Consider the following 15,276-nt stretch of genomic DNA (forward strand, 5'->3'; position numbering starts at 1 on the left):
GCCTACTTCAAAGGAGTGGCTACAAATTTCCCAGCAATTGAGGGATGAAGCCATTTGAGAATTTCAAGAAAGGCATCGGTTTTTTAACAACCTTCTTTAGTAATGTTTTCGTTTAGAAAGGGGGCCAACAGAGCCAGTGGTACCACGCTACAAAGCTGAGTGGGGCCAAGTGATGGCTCAAGGAATGCTATTTATTTTGAAGTGCAGTGGTATGAGCAGGGCTGGCCAGTAGTGGTATTGTGAAGCAGCAAACAGATAAACCGAGCTGAGACAAGGAGTTACCATTTTTTATTTTAGGTGCAAGGATAGTTTTTTTTGTCCCAGGAAATAACGTTTATTACCTCTCTGAAAAAGGAGGCGTTGGAAGCCTGGTTATTATTTGTGGGTTTGCTGGATCTGATCATCCATAAATGACTTCTTCAAGCTTAAAAATAAGGAGAGAGACTCTGCTTGAAATTTAAAAGGAGAGATGTCCCTGCCTTTGTAACTGAACTATTACCGTATGTCTTGCAGGGTATTGGAGAGAGTTATTTCCAGCTCTGTCTTGAACTTCTATTCCAGTATTTTGCTCCAGGTCCTGTGACACCAGCCTCCCTCTGACCCACAGGGTTAATGAGGGAGTGAAGTTTCTGCCAAATAAGACTTCCTGTATGGAACGTTCTTACTGTCGATAGAGGGCATAGAAGAGTCGTAATATGTTGCCACACTGGAAGAATTCCAGAGGACAGGTTGTAACTGGGTATTTCCTGTGGGTTTGACACAAGAGCTTTAGGACCCCCTTTTGTAACTGGGAAATGTAAATTGGTGTCTGAGGACCCTGCCAGGACAACCATGCAGGCCTCCCTAAAAAGCCATAGCAGTCTTACCCTCTGTCGGGAAGGTCAAGGCTGCACTGAGACTGTTTACTCTGTGTCTCACCTCGAGGAGCCCTTTCTGGCTACACTTTCCTGGACTGTCCTGCTGAAGATAACCATACAAAGTTTCTAAGCCCCACAGCAAAAGGTTTTAGAAGGTTAAACTGCCAATTTCCATCTAACATTATTCACTTGTAGGTTTACAGTGATGGTCAATGAGCCTGTATGGAGGATGCTGTAGCATTTTTTCACATTTTTAAGCATGTTGTACACAATAACCCTGAATGGCTTTTCCCAGTGCTTACAAATGAGGAATGCTTTTTCTTCATGCTGTTTGATCTGTGTATCAAATTTTTTTCTTTAAAAATGAAAATGATGATTTTCTGTCTTTTGCGCTAATGTACTGTAGCTCATTTACGTTCCTTATTTCTTAACTTTATTTTTGCTTGTCTAGCTATTGGGACCATGTACCTAATACATTTTCTCTGCCGTTTCTTTGAGGAAGGTCTTTCTGATTTCGCAATGATATAACTGTTGAGCCAGGCAATTCTCACAAAATTCAGTATTCCTTTATTTGACCATTGCAAGAGGTCATATCCCCAGCACTCGTCAAGACTATTCCCTCCTCTCCCAGAGTCTTTCACTGTACATTAGTTTCCAGACAAACTTGGTTCTCTCCCTGTGACTCAGACTGTAATAAGATATAAAAACATCTTTACAGAGTGATATGTACTTCTGTTGTGATTGGGTGCCGCCTCCCTCATTACATCATGCTTTCCATAATACATTCCCAACTGGGCCCTATCCATGACACTAGTCCTTACCAGGACTACAGTTGCCATGTAAAAGCCTTTATAGCTCATGGATATAGGTTTGTGTCAGAGAACATACTAAAGTAAAACCATGTATTGAAACGTCCAAATGCAGAGACACAAATCCCAACAGAAACGGGCTTATGGTTGGGGTTATGTATTTAATTTGAAAACCTAATTCAAAGTGTCATTTGTATTCTAAAAATAAATGTTAGAGTGAACCTGATGGATAGGTATCTGGGATTCTCTATTCTTCAAACGTTTGTATACTCCCCCTCCACCTACAAAAGAGACACCCCCCGCTATTTCCTTTCAGAAGATTTAAATAATTAATTTGAATGATGTGGAATTGACTAATCCACCCTGTAATACATGGCACCTAAGACTAAACCAATATTAAGAACATTTATGAGCTATGGCAAAATAACTGCTTGTTGGTTTAAGAGATCAAATGTCATGTGTCTTGTACTTCTCATTCTGTTTATAGGACTCACAAGTTAATGATATTCAGGCCCATTATGTGTGTTTTTTAAACTATCCTTGAGCTTGTACATAGGGAAGTATGAATTGAACATAACTTGCTTTCACATAATTACGCAACATATCACGCAATTTAGAAAAATGCAAATCTGGCAATAAGTACTATGGGGCAGATTTATGTTAACTGGCGCATCCCGAGGGATGCGCCAGTTAACATGCGCCACAGTGCGCCACAGCTACGCCACACATGGTGCGCCGCATTTATGATGCGGCACACCATGGGGCAAAAACGGCACAGATGCGTGACGCATCTGTGCCGGAAATGTGGCGCATTGCTAGAGTTGCGTCGCAAGCGCGACGCAGCTCCAGCAATGCTCTGGGGGGGGCCTATTCTTTCAATGCTGCCTCAAGCCTTAGGTTTTAGGGTTTTGACGCAGCATTGCCCTGAAAGTGACTGAGTGAAATCTCATAGATTTCACTCACCCACTTTCAGGAGGCGTTCCTGTGCAGGAACGCCCCCCTGCGCAGGAACGCCTCCTCATGGCGCAGTGCTGTACAACGTGACGCATCTCCTAGATGCGTCACGTTGTAAATAGGGCGCAGGGATGCGCCACGTTTCCGTGCCGTTGCGTCACGCAACGGCGGCGTAAACGTGGCGCAAGCCTTTCATAAATCTGCCCCTATATTTGAGCATAAAACATTTTTTGATACAAGGGAGTATTTTTTAATTAAAGAAAAATAAAACAATTTCTGCAAAGAATGGTCACTCACATTGTTGTTGTTGGCCTTGTTCCCACACTCCTGCACTATAGTTTTGCCACGAACAGCTGCAATTATGTAATGTGGCAAAATGGTGCAATTGCAGGAATTTCCCAGAGCACATGTAACCCACTATTCCGGAAAAATACGAAAATTACACAAGCGTAATGAAATTTCCCCCGAGTCTACTTGTTGATCTAATATGTGAAGAAAAATCTCCGACCAGCGTTCTGCACCAAAGTATCGTTAAATCTTACTGCATGACTAATGATCCTTGGCCTAGTGTGTGATGCTAAGCCTTCGATTTCTTGTTATTGTCTGTTTCTGTAAATACAAATCACTGCCCTCTGGTCTCTAGCTTAAAACGCTATTATTCTCGTGCCAAGCAGCATTTAAGATTTACTCTGTGTTCTATATGTGCAGTGCCTCTTTCTGTAAAACGACTCTCCGCATTAAATATTTTGTGTTGATCTGAATTAGCTGCTTTTCTGTCCCGCTTTAAAATCTGTTCCTAAACTGCTTTAACCCAATCTTTTGTTCAATTATTTTTTTTACACTGTTTGGTGTTTTCCATTATCTGGAGCTTTTGTCAGGGACTGACTGCACACCGAAGAGAGAAAGACAAGGAATTTTAATTTATGGAAACTCGTTTTGGGATCTGATTGATTGTGAAATTATTTATAGTGCAGAGATAGTGTATGCATTTGATGTTTTACTGCCAACAGCAATGTCCTCTTTCAGAACTAGACTCCGTTCAACTGCTTCACAGTGCTTCATTTTAGAGAAAAATTACCATCAACGAAAAAGAAGCTGCATTTTCAATGAGACTTGGATTTTCTCTATTACTTTCTCGCTTTGTTTTTATCCAACAATTATTTACTTTAAGACAAGTAAACACAGTTGTTAAACCTTCACTGTGAAGGAGTAAAGCTTGTTTGAATCAAGGGTTTCCATTCCATAGTGAAAGCACATGGTTACAGTGTGAGTTTTAAATATTGGAAGTGGACAATGTCTGGGATGCAGGCCCGGACTGGCCATAGCGGGCACCGGGCAATCCCCAGGTGCGCCACAAGGGTGGGGGCCGGTTTGGAGCCCCTGGGGGCCGATTTTGTTGCAGGGCCGTGTTTGCAGCATAGCTGCAAAATCGGCCCTGCAACAAAATCGTCCGAAAACCGGCCCTAGCAAAGCGCTCGCGGCACCTCAAACCCCCCCAGTGGGGAGGGGGGCCGGCCGAGCACTTTGCCAGGGCCGGTTTTGGTTCCCAGTCCGGCCCTGCTGGGATGTGGGGTGAAAGCTACAAAAATGGCCCGCAGGACATTGTGGATGTTATGCAAAGAAATCCTTCTTCTCAGGAAACTTTGAAATCATTCCTGATTTGGGCCCTAAAGAGGGGGTAGCACAGACCAGCTTGTAGGTGCGAAAAAGGCTGCTTTATTGGAAACAGAAGCACCTTACAAATACCTTACCTTGGCCTGTGCCCTACAAAGCTAAACCTCGCTAAATATAGTCTTCCTAACATACCCCCACCCCCTCCCCTGAACATGGTTCTCCCCTGCAACAATTATAAACACAAACTTGCAATTCCTAACATTCTTACCTACCTAACTAGATAACTTCTTATATTTATCCCAAATGTAAACCAAACCTCATTTAATCCCACAGGATTTAGGAAAAAACACCACACAAAAGCCTGTCAAAACACACCAGCACCTGCTCCAGTGACAAAACCCCCCATACAATTGCACCCTAACGCACCTGCTCCCAATAAGACCACCTCCAAATCGCAGTAAAAATTGCCCAGACCCAACTAACCAGGAAAGTCCAAGGACAGAGAAAGAAACTACTCCCAAAAAAAAGGGTGGGAGGGCGGGAAAAGGCAAAACCCCCCAGTACAACCCGCAACTGGCTGTTGGGTCACTACCACCAAAATGGTGGGTAGCTCCCTGAAATGGCCGGTTATAAAGGCCCCCAGCCCAAAGACAGTCCAACCCAAGGAGCCTAAACAAAGCCCAAGCAGCCCAAACTGAGGTACTGGCTGCCCCCCGGCCCAAAACTCCGCGGGAAAGGCAGGTCTCCTGCTGGTTGGCAGCCCCTTCCAAAGCCCTATTGGGCCCGCAAGGGGGGGGGGGGGCAGCACAGACCACAGACCAGATTATTGGTGTGAAAAAGACCGCTTTATTGGAAACAGGTGCACCTTACAAATTACTTCCCTTGGCCTGTGCCGTACAAAACTAACCCTCGCTAAATGAAGTATTCCTAACATACCACCACCCCCTCTCCTAAACATGGTTCCCCCTTACAACAATTATAAACACAAACTTGCAATTCCTAACATTCTTATCTACCTAACTAGATAACTTCTTACATTTATCCCAACTGTATACCACACCTCATTAAATCCCCCAGGATTTAGGAAAAAACGCCACTTGAAAGTCATCCTGATGGCTTTTGACCCCCCCCTAGGCATCCTGACGTTTTGGATATCTGCGTACCCCTATGACTTTGTCGAGAGCCTCCTTCAGTTGCACTATGTACAATTCTATCCCATACCAAGAGAGGTGGACCCTGTCTTCCCTAAAAAAGTGCACTGCTGCATACCGCAGTTCTTGGTGTTCTATCCTACCAAAACCTTCTGTCAAGCAGAAAATCCCCATGTCTCTATTGATCTTCCTACGCACCCTATCTATCGCCCCCGGCGACTCCGCTCCTCTCCTAATCCTCCAGGGTATAAACTCCGACCATATTATATGGTAACCTGACCACTGCTGCCGGACCGCCAACAAATCCCGTTTCATCTACTTCACAAAAGCTATGCCCTTGCATTGTACTAGATCATTCTTCACCAGGTGAATGACTAAAACATCAGGACAAACTCCCCTCCTGACCACCTTACTCAATGCTGGCAACAGCTTGTGCCACCTCATGCCCCCTTTACCCTGCCAATGTCATGCAAAAAGCCTAGGGTCCATTTACAGATTTAGACTCCTGGTCTTAGTCCACTCAACACACTCTTCTCACTTAACAAAGGAGTGTCCCACAATGAGGATAGACAGGACTGCTTTGTCCGGCCGCACCACTGCACTGGAAAAGACACACATGTAAGACAAGTGAAACGCAAACCAAGCTTGCTCCTCCATCCCTACACCCTTCAACCTGATGTAGCAGTCCGATTTCCTAAGCCCCAAGCGCATGAGCACCTCCCTCCCTAACCCTTTCTGGCTGCATCCGTCACCGCACCTTTGCGAAAAGAATGTTTCCCAAAAACTCTTGGGTCTCACCCATGGCGTGCAGGGTGTGCCAAAGGACCCATAGCAGCTGAGCCGCAGTCACCCTTCTCTTGTCGATGCAGCAAAGAACTTCCCCTGTCGCCGCTCTCCTCCCGGATGCCGAAACGCCCCCCCCCCCCACTCTGCTGGGCACACCGCACTTTCCCCCATTGGATCCATGAGGACCCACTTCCCCGCTCCCTGTTGGTCGGTCTTTGATCACCGTAACAGAACTGCCACCTCCCGAGACCTCAAGTCCACCTCCTCCCAATGTACCCCGGCCTCCCCCTGAGCCCAACCAGTTCTGACACCCGAAAAGCCCCAAAATACATCCACGACATGAGTGTGGAAAACAGAATGGTCTCCTCCCGGTTGCGGTAAATCGTCGGCAAAAGCTGTATGCTTCGAGCATTTGGAGCACTCATGTTGAAATCTAGAATACTGTTTGGCACACGCGCCTTTGTTGTAATCCCAACATGCTTCCACTGTGGCACCAGTGATACCCTCTCCTTGCCTCCCCCACCCCCCATGGGTGGGGTGGGCAGGAAAGGTGCAAGGCACGCGCGGTAGACCGCTAGCCGTATAGACCATTTTCCCAAACTTCGCCCCCCCCCCCCATGGTCTGCTGCTACAGATCCGAGTCGATTTCCCCCACTTCGCCTCCGGGTCCGCCACCAAGCGTGCTCGAAACTCCTCATCATAATGAGACCACGCATAACCCCCATACGTGACCTGCGCCCGTTGGATCACATCCATATATTTAAAAAGCACGGCCGACCGGTCCGGGTACTTCTCGCAGTACACGCTGGCGAATATCAAGAAACCCGCTGACCACTTTTCTATATTCAGGGGGACCTTTGGCCGCTTAGCCAATTCCTGTTCCTCCTCCTTCAACCCCTCCTTCGCCGTCAGCTCACGGTGCAAGATCTTTAAGATATCCACATAGTCCCCTCTCCAAATCTTTTCCTTGGTGGCCAGCGACAAGTGCGCCCCCAGGGGTTTCATAATGCCCATATACGGGAGCTTGCACACCCATATATCATGACCTCCTTAGTCCCCCCCATCCTTCTTCGTGTCCGTGGACCTGCCCCCCCTGGCACCTGCCTCATCGGGTCCCGCACATATGTCCCTTTATTTAGGCGCACCCCTTCTTCCCCTCCTTTAGTGTCTGTGCCGACCGACACCTTGTCCCGTTGTGCCCCGCCCCGACCCGCTCCCTGCTCTGCACCGTTCCTTACCTGGCGTCAAGGTCGGCGTCCACACTGGATCCCGCCAGATCCCGCCACCTAACCAGTGAAGCAGGGGGGCCACCATCAGCTCTGCACCTCTGTTGCGCATGCAAAAGACTAGGAATAGCATTACTCCAATCCCCCATCCTGTCCTTCCCCCTGCCCCTCCCATATTTCCCCCTCCTCGGTGCTGTCCTCATCAGCCCCTGACTGCCCCGGCCTTCTGGCACACCCCCGGACCTTTGCGCTTTAGTGTGTCCAGTCCCCAAAATCCACCCACCAGAACCCACCCCCGCCCCCTTTCAGTCCACCCCCTCCTCCACCCCCCTCGTGCAACACCCCTGCCCCACCTCATCCGGTCTCACCCCATGGCTCTGCGGCCGACCTGGTACCCCCAAAGGTAATTGCGTATGATTGACAGAATTACACGAGTTACATCTATCCCTAATCTTGTGTATGTAATATGACGGAAATTCATTTCTGTATATTTCATCTAATAAAATATACAAATAGAGGTGATTGGACATTATATGGCACCACAAGTTAGAGACAGTTCTTTCCTGCATTAATGGAACCGAGATAGTTATTGATGTATGAGCAGACCACTGGAATTTACACACCCAACGTCGACTGGCCAGATTCAGTATCCCCAGGTGTAGCCCCAGCCTTCAATGCCCTGTACAACCTCTCCAGTAGCAATTCCACACTCAGTGCCAAGTGCCACCTTCAAATTTTTGGCTCTAGCCGCCAGTACGTAGGCACAGTGCCATCGACCCTGAGCATACTGCAGTTTTATTCTAAGCCTTTATACTATACCATAAATGGAAATATCATTAGCTTACCATACTTTTTTAAATTACACTTGAAATCCAACCGTTTTCAATTTGAGGTTGTAATTAAGTACATGCAAGAGTGTTTTTTTGCCCGGATGGAGGATGAGTGAAGTACCAGTAAAAAATCGGTTTCATTTTTAGGAGGTGAGAGGTCGTAGAGGTGAAATGTACTGCAATCACCGATTACTTCACCTCTTTAGTATTGCAATCATGTTTCAAGTCACCGTTACTATGCTAATGTAACTGGTGCATTTATATCATGCTCAACAGTGTGTAAAGCTGAGGGGCCTCGCAGTTTCAAACCTGTGGTCATGAGGACAAACGCAGATCCTTGAATGGGATGCAATGGCCTACTGAGAGAAAGGAACCGGCTTATAGTAACACTCAGTGACAACACTTCTCAGCAGCGCTGTTATACCAGGAAGGTACAGTGTGAACATCTCTCAACAGTATTAACGTGCACAGTACAAGCACGCCCCAGAGGGGCTGTTATTCTAGCCATTGGCAGAACCAGTTCTTCGCAGCTTAAGTAGTGCTCTTTTTATGGGGCCATATTAGCCCCTTTCCACAGGCTGCCAAACCAATAATGGAACATGGAACAGAGCCAGCAATCCATTGCAGATACTGAACATGGATCCAATTTGATTCCCGCTCAAAGAGCTCTCCCTCCTCCCATGCAGAGCTCCCCATCCCCCACACACTTCACTTTGCATGCAGTCCCACAAAGTGCAAACTGATCTGGAGCTGTAGCAGAACCTCCTGCAGTCAGGGGAGTAGACAACACTTTATATACATTGGGCCTGTAGTTCTAAGAGATTGTGTGATCAAAAGCCCAGAGATTCGCCAAATCAATGGGCTTGTGGTCACAAAATCCCTTTTTCTATTTACTAACCCCATTTTGTGATTGAGAAAAGCATGTCAACTAGATGTTTCGTCCAAACTATTCGTCAATATCATATGTATGAACGGTCCATGACCAGAATTTCAGTCACAGCGACTAATCGTTATCAACTCCATAGTTGGGTGATGGCTGATTCACAAAGGGCAATGGGTCTTCTTTAGATATGTTCCTCTTTGTGAACTAGGGGGGCAGCCATGGGGGAAGGAGGTAGTTTTCCAAGGGGACCACTGGCTACTCCATCAGAGGTTTTCCAAAATGGAAAACCTTGTTTAAAGCAACCCCAGCTCTTTATGGCACATGGGCTACTTTAAAACAAAAAACACAGTTTCTGTGTTGGACTGAAATAAGAGGGATGGCTGCCTGCTGTCCCTTGCAGGACCCCATCCCTTTGATCACTGCCAATCACAGGAAGCTGAAAATTGGGACCTGCCTATTTTCCAATAGGTGGTGGACAATATTTTTAATTGAGTAAATTTGTATAAAGTGCAGCTATATGTACAATATAATGTAGAACCTACCATAGGGTTGTGGTCATTATCTGGGACTCTACACACGTTCTTGAGTGTTCACTAATGGTGACACGACTTACTCTTGATCAGATGAGTCCTGTGCTAGTGTTTACACAGTCTCTTAAAGTGCATCCCTTACTACATGCTAAGAACTGTACCAGTAATTCAATATACCAACAGAACATACCGGCAGAAGGAAGGTTGCACATTCAGAGGGCCTTCATTTCCTAAGCACTTAACAAATCACCTATGCTTAGAGTCTGCCATGCCTTGAGCCATCATCTAGTGACTTATGGACCTGTCCCTACCTCACTACAACCCCCAACAGAGGACACAATTCATGCCTTGCCCTTGTCATTTCCGGGAATGACCTGTCAATCAGTTAGAGGAAAGGTCTGACTAGGCTGCCCCATCTCCGACTTGCTCTGCGGCATACACCCAGCAGCCTTCTGTGCCTCCTGGCTGGACACACGCTCTTGCATGCACGTTTGGTACTGCTGGCACACAGGCTCATCCATCTAGCATGCCCGGCATGACTGTCCTGGCACTCACTCAATTACAAACCAGTTCATTTGTGACAAAGACCGCAATGTCATTGTGCCGATAGCCTCTCATACAGAAAGTATACACCCTTCTTCTGCAAAGACTCACAATGTGCTATTTCAGTGTCTGTCTCACACTTGGTTTCCCCGCCAGAACAGACATGGAGCTCAGATCCACGCTGGCAGTGGCACAACAAAATATAAGGGTTCAAATACCTCACCCGCTGCAGCTGGTGAAGGGCACACTGGTCCAAGCTCACGTACGATTCACCTTGCCACTGGTCTATTGAAAGCCAAGCTCCATAAGCCTTGTGAGCAGGTTTTCAGCATCCTAACCCCAGTGGGCACACCAGCTCAGATGCTGTTGTCTTCAGCTCCGAGTGAACTTTACAGTCACACTGAAGTGGCTTTCACACCCCAACCAACTTCTGAAAGTTTTGTTTCAGTAGAAAGGCCAGGGTGAGGAGTAATGATGCTTTCAGGGTGAAAATGTTACTTTCAAGGCCTGCTGTCACAAACGAGGTGGTTACACGCCGCAAGTAAGGGGTTTCATCTGCGACCTCTAGCAACCCATAATAGACGTCTTCGTTTTAAAGTGTCTTTGAGATTTTGAAAGACTTCCAAGCTATTCCTTATTAGGGACCACTAAATAGGTCTACCTGCATCTACTGAAAAAAGTAAAAATTTCACCAAATACCCTTTTAATATGTCCTTTCTACAACAATATTTCAATTTTGCATTTCTGCAAATAACATTTTTTTACTAACATTCAGTTAAATAACTTAAGAATAAGGAATTAGTGAGATGGGTTGAGGGATCCAAACATCTCAATCACCCCTTTTTCAAGCAGATTCCTTGGTACTCTTTATAGAATAATGAAGTATTTATGGTGCCGTCTTATTGATGCTGTGAAATGTAAGCTTTCCCAGCATCATTGGAGGTCAGTATTACTACCTGTAACTAGTTTGACAATAATGGAATTCTATGAAGCTGCAAAAGGAGGTATAACTCCTCAAAAGTGTGTAGTCTAATTTGAGGCACTCTTTATATGTCAACCAAATGAACTGTTGCACCGACATAAAATGGTTTGCCCCTAAACCCACAAAGAGGTCAAGAGGTGGAGCCGAGGTTTAAACTCACGTCACGCTTTAATTCACAGGACCTTAGCTCTGGACCCCCTCTCCACTAAGAAGAGAAAGATCCACACTTGGCCATGGGTTAATTTAATTAACTGTTTTGTGGTTTGTAGCTCGATAGCATGTTTTTTGGCACAAAAGGTAGGAAGATGGCCTTAATTTGCACATTTCTCCAATGAAATGGATTTAGGCGCAAACCCAACTCCATTGTGAAACCGAGAATAGATTATTTGTTTTTTTCGTACGTTTTGTGATGATGTCTGCATTTTGTGGTTCACCCCGGCCAACAAACCACACGAACCGCACAAAATCACCCGCACTGCCACAAACGTTGCAGCTTGTTTTTACCTTTTGTTCAGCCCATGGCAGGAGGAAGCAGATTCGGGAAACTTCAAATAAAGGCACCACGATCCACGTACGCTTACCTTAGAATTAAAAATCAATTTACCCAGCCCAACTGGGCTTCATGACATTAAAGTGATAAAACCACTCTTGCCCGATAGCTTCAACGAAGAATCCCACCAATTTAGGATAACATTATTTATTTATAGTACATGCATTCAATTGGCTCATTTTGTATAGCTCAAATTGCTTTACAGCCATGTCAAGGGACATATATGTTATTTAGAATCATGTTATTTACTGCCTCGAAGCTTTTTACAAGTATCCAAATGATGAGTGTCCTGGCAATTTCCTGTTTCAAAGCACTCTATGTACTCCATAGAGCAGGTCGCAATGTCCTTGTGTAGAAATGCTGCACAGCAGCTCAGCATTTTCTTCCATCTGTATTGGTCATAAAAACAGCGACATATTTTTAAGTAATTGACTTTAGATGGTTCAGCAAAGGTTACTGCGTTAAGAAAGCTCGTCTTCAAAGACCCAGCTTCATGTGAGTGCTCAGCCCTATGCATGCAGCGCCGAAGCACTGGGTTCAGTCAATTAAAATATCACTTTCCATCCTCGCAGTCAGGAGGCTGGAGAAGGGGTAAACAGACCTGCATACGCTCAGTTCATGAAATAATACACAATATCTTGTGGTTCCAACATAAATCAATGCTTCTTTAGCTTTAGTGGTTTTCATTTTGAAAGGTGTACTCTGAAATTACTGCAGGGTGATTTATTCTGACCCAATATCGCTTTTTTTCACGTATGTTTCCTAGGTTCTTTTTTTAGAGCTCACATGCAGTCTATTCCTGTACTTTTGAAGGATTTGTTTTAAGGTTAATAGGAACAGACAAGCTCAGCAGAAGACTGACATGCCCACATTCAGCTAAAAAAATAATACTGCAGCTTACAAGTAACTCCAAATCACATAGATTCACCCTCGTCACTGTAACCTTTCCTTCAAGCCCTACATTATCACGAAAACCAAGACAAGATGGTACCAGCTTGCAATGATGGAGACTGGGAGGTCTTAGCACCCAGAGGCGGACTTCAGAACCACACTCCCAGCTCTTATCTGCTCCTATCTGCCTAGTGGGTTCACAATGTCACTGTCTCTACGATGATTCCAGGGAAGGATATCCTGTCTGTCACCCACATCCAATGAAACTATTGATAATACATTGCCACATCTCACCACTTTGAAGAACTTGCACAGGCTGCCTCATCAGAATCCGATGCATCACTTCCAAAGAAGCAACAACTGGTAGATTAGCCTACCTGGCCAAAATAAACTAACCACATCAGGTGGCGGATTCAAAATAAGGGTTCCCAATAATGCCCGGCTCAAAATCAAGGAGTACGGAAGAAACAGATCAAGCCACTTCATTCCCCACACAGGGCATCCAGTACAACATCCTCTCTCACAAGAGACTTACATCATCACTCATGCACTTTAGATCGAAAAAAAGATATTTTCAAGAATCCTCTCAATGAACCTTAGAAGGACCATTATATTTCCTTGTGCCTCTAAATCACCTTCAGAAAATACCTATCGCTTTCATCTTCACTGTTCAACTCAATCTTGAATGGCTGCCACCTCCAGAGAAGTTTCTGCCCTATCGATGTGTACAGTATGATGTTAATTCCACGTTAGGTACGAATGTTTAGTAATTGAGTAATATCTGGAGCTGTAAGGATTATATATTTCTTCAGACTTGTAGGAGACAATTTGAAGATTGTTTCTAGGTAGGCACTGTTCGACCAAAGCACAATACAGACTTAAAACTTAAATAACTATAAAACACACTGTATGCTGGTCTGTCGGAATTGAAAGTTGGGCCACACAAAATTCAGCCTGCGTGCAGCCCAGTCAGTGTTATTGGATAGCATGGAAGAATAGAACCACTCATGCTGCTCTTTGGAATCGCCTTTGCTTCCATTTCCCATCACAATCCCTGTCTGTACGCCAATGGCTAGTGCCAAGTTCCCAGAAAATTACCACATTGCCCTTTCCACAAACTTCCAAAGTGAAAGTATTTTCTCCCAGGAGGACCTTGCTCTACTGTGAGAGAGACTACATTGACAAAACCCTTCTCCACATTTTCCTACTTTTTTCTTTGCCTCAGTCCGTGCTCTCCATGCCACTGGAGTCAAGCTATCCTGGCTGATGAAGGGTGAAACCTCAAAACCGGTCCTTAAATGCTTGTTTCCAGTCCAGGTAGGACGTGGCCTGGCAGTTCGGGCTGGACTGTTCCCAATGGGTTCAGGTTCAAGACTGATTTGCTTATGGCTGGGTTCAAACTGGAATGGCATGGGAAGCAAAAATACAATGAATTTAGGCCCAGATGTACTGGGGTGAATGTATGACATTGTTCTGCATTCTGTCCATCAATTGTTCTTTTTGCATCAGTCCACAAGTCAGTCATGTTTCTCATAAATGTAATGTTCTTCATAGCGGTAATCACATCAGTGATATGCAGCTGGATACTGGCGGCCTTTTTCACAAAGGTAAACATACACTTGGTAGAAAGTTTACATCTTTCTACAGGTAATCTCTGTCTATGCTCGAATCTATATGCTGCTAGGTGGTGGCGGAGGTAATTGAATTTGAATTTAATAGATTTTATGTTTAAATGTCTTTATTGTTTTTTGTTTTTTAATAACCAGTCAGGAACCACAATATAATGCAATCTGTGAGTATTGCTATGAGCCCCAACAATTGGCCTGGCTTAAACACAAGAAGAAAAGAAAAAGGAACAGAACAAACCCAGCCCCCCTCCTCCTCCTCCCTCTGCAATATGGAACTCAATAACATACGTCCCCAGACCTAATCCCTGTTAACAATTTCTAGTCTGTTGTGACCTGTAACCTCTGGTGTATCTCTTCTTCTTGTAGTGTTGTGTGAGGCAGCTCTGTTAGGCTCAATAGTCTCAAATACCTTAGGCAATAAAGTTCTTTAAATTCAAGGATAAGAGTGACAAAAAAGGTTTCCAGAGGTCCTGAATTGAGGCCTCTGGTTTAAAGATTGAGAGAGAGATTCTCTCCTTGCCCAAGATTCGCCAGATCCTGTGGAGCCAACCCAGGTGTGTGGGTGAGGTGGTCGTCCCTTAGTAATGTAATGTGTTGTCCCCTCCATGATCGAAGTGGGAAGGTGAGGGGGTTCGGAAGCCCCAGCAAAGTATATGCTGGGAAACGAGGGAGCTGAGTTTCGATGTGGGTGTTAATATCAACTAACACTTGTGACCAGTAATTTGATATTTGAGGGCATTCTGATAGTAAGTGAGTTAAGGTTCCCAACGAGCCACAAGCTCTCCAACATAGGGGGGATTGAGTCGGGTTACCCCTATGAAGCCTTAGTGGAGTGAGGTACCAATAGGTTGCTATTTTTGTTGCTGTTTCTATGCTCGCCCACTACGTGCCTTGTGTCGGGCCCTATAATATATATCTGACCACTCTTCCTGCGAGCACGTCCTTCTCAGCCCCCCCTCCCATTTAAGCTGCCCAGGTGATTTATCTGTCTCTGGGATTCGTCTGAGAAAACTATAGAGTTCTGTCGTCAGACGTGAATCTG

The 15,276-nt window shown here is 45.3% G+C and overlaps 1 protein-coding gene across 2 annotated transcripts in view; it reads left to right on the forward strand.

Annotated features, from left to right (window-relative positions):
• LOC147679712 (reticulon-4 receptor-like) overlaps positions 1-15,276 on the forward strand; it is a 783,809-nt gene that overhangs the window by 283,645 nt on the left and 484,888 nt on the right. The window lies entirely within an intron of this gene.

The sequence above is a fragment of the Lissotriton vulgaris genome, chromosome 11 (genome assembly GCF_964263255.1).
Source record: "Lissotriton vulgaris chromosome 11, aLisVul1.2, whole genome shotgun sequence".
Lineage (NCBI taxonomy): Eukaryota > Metazoa > Chordata > Amphibia > Caudata > Salamandridae > Lissotriton > Lissotriton vulgaris.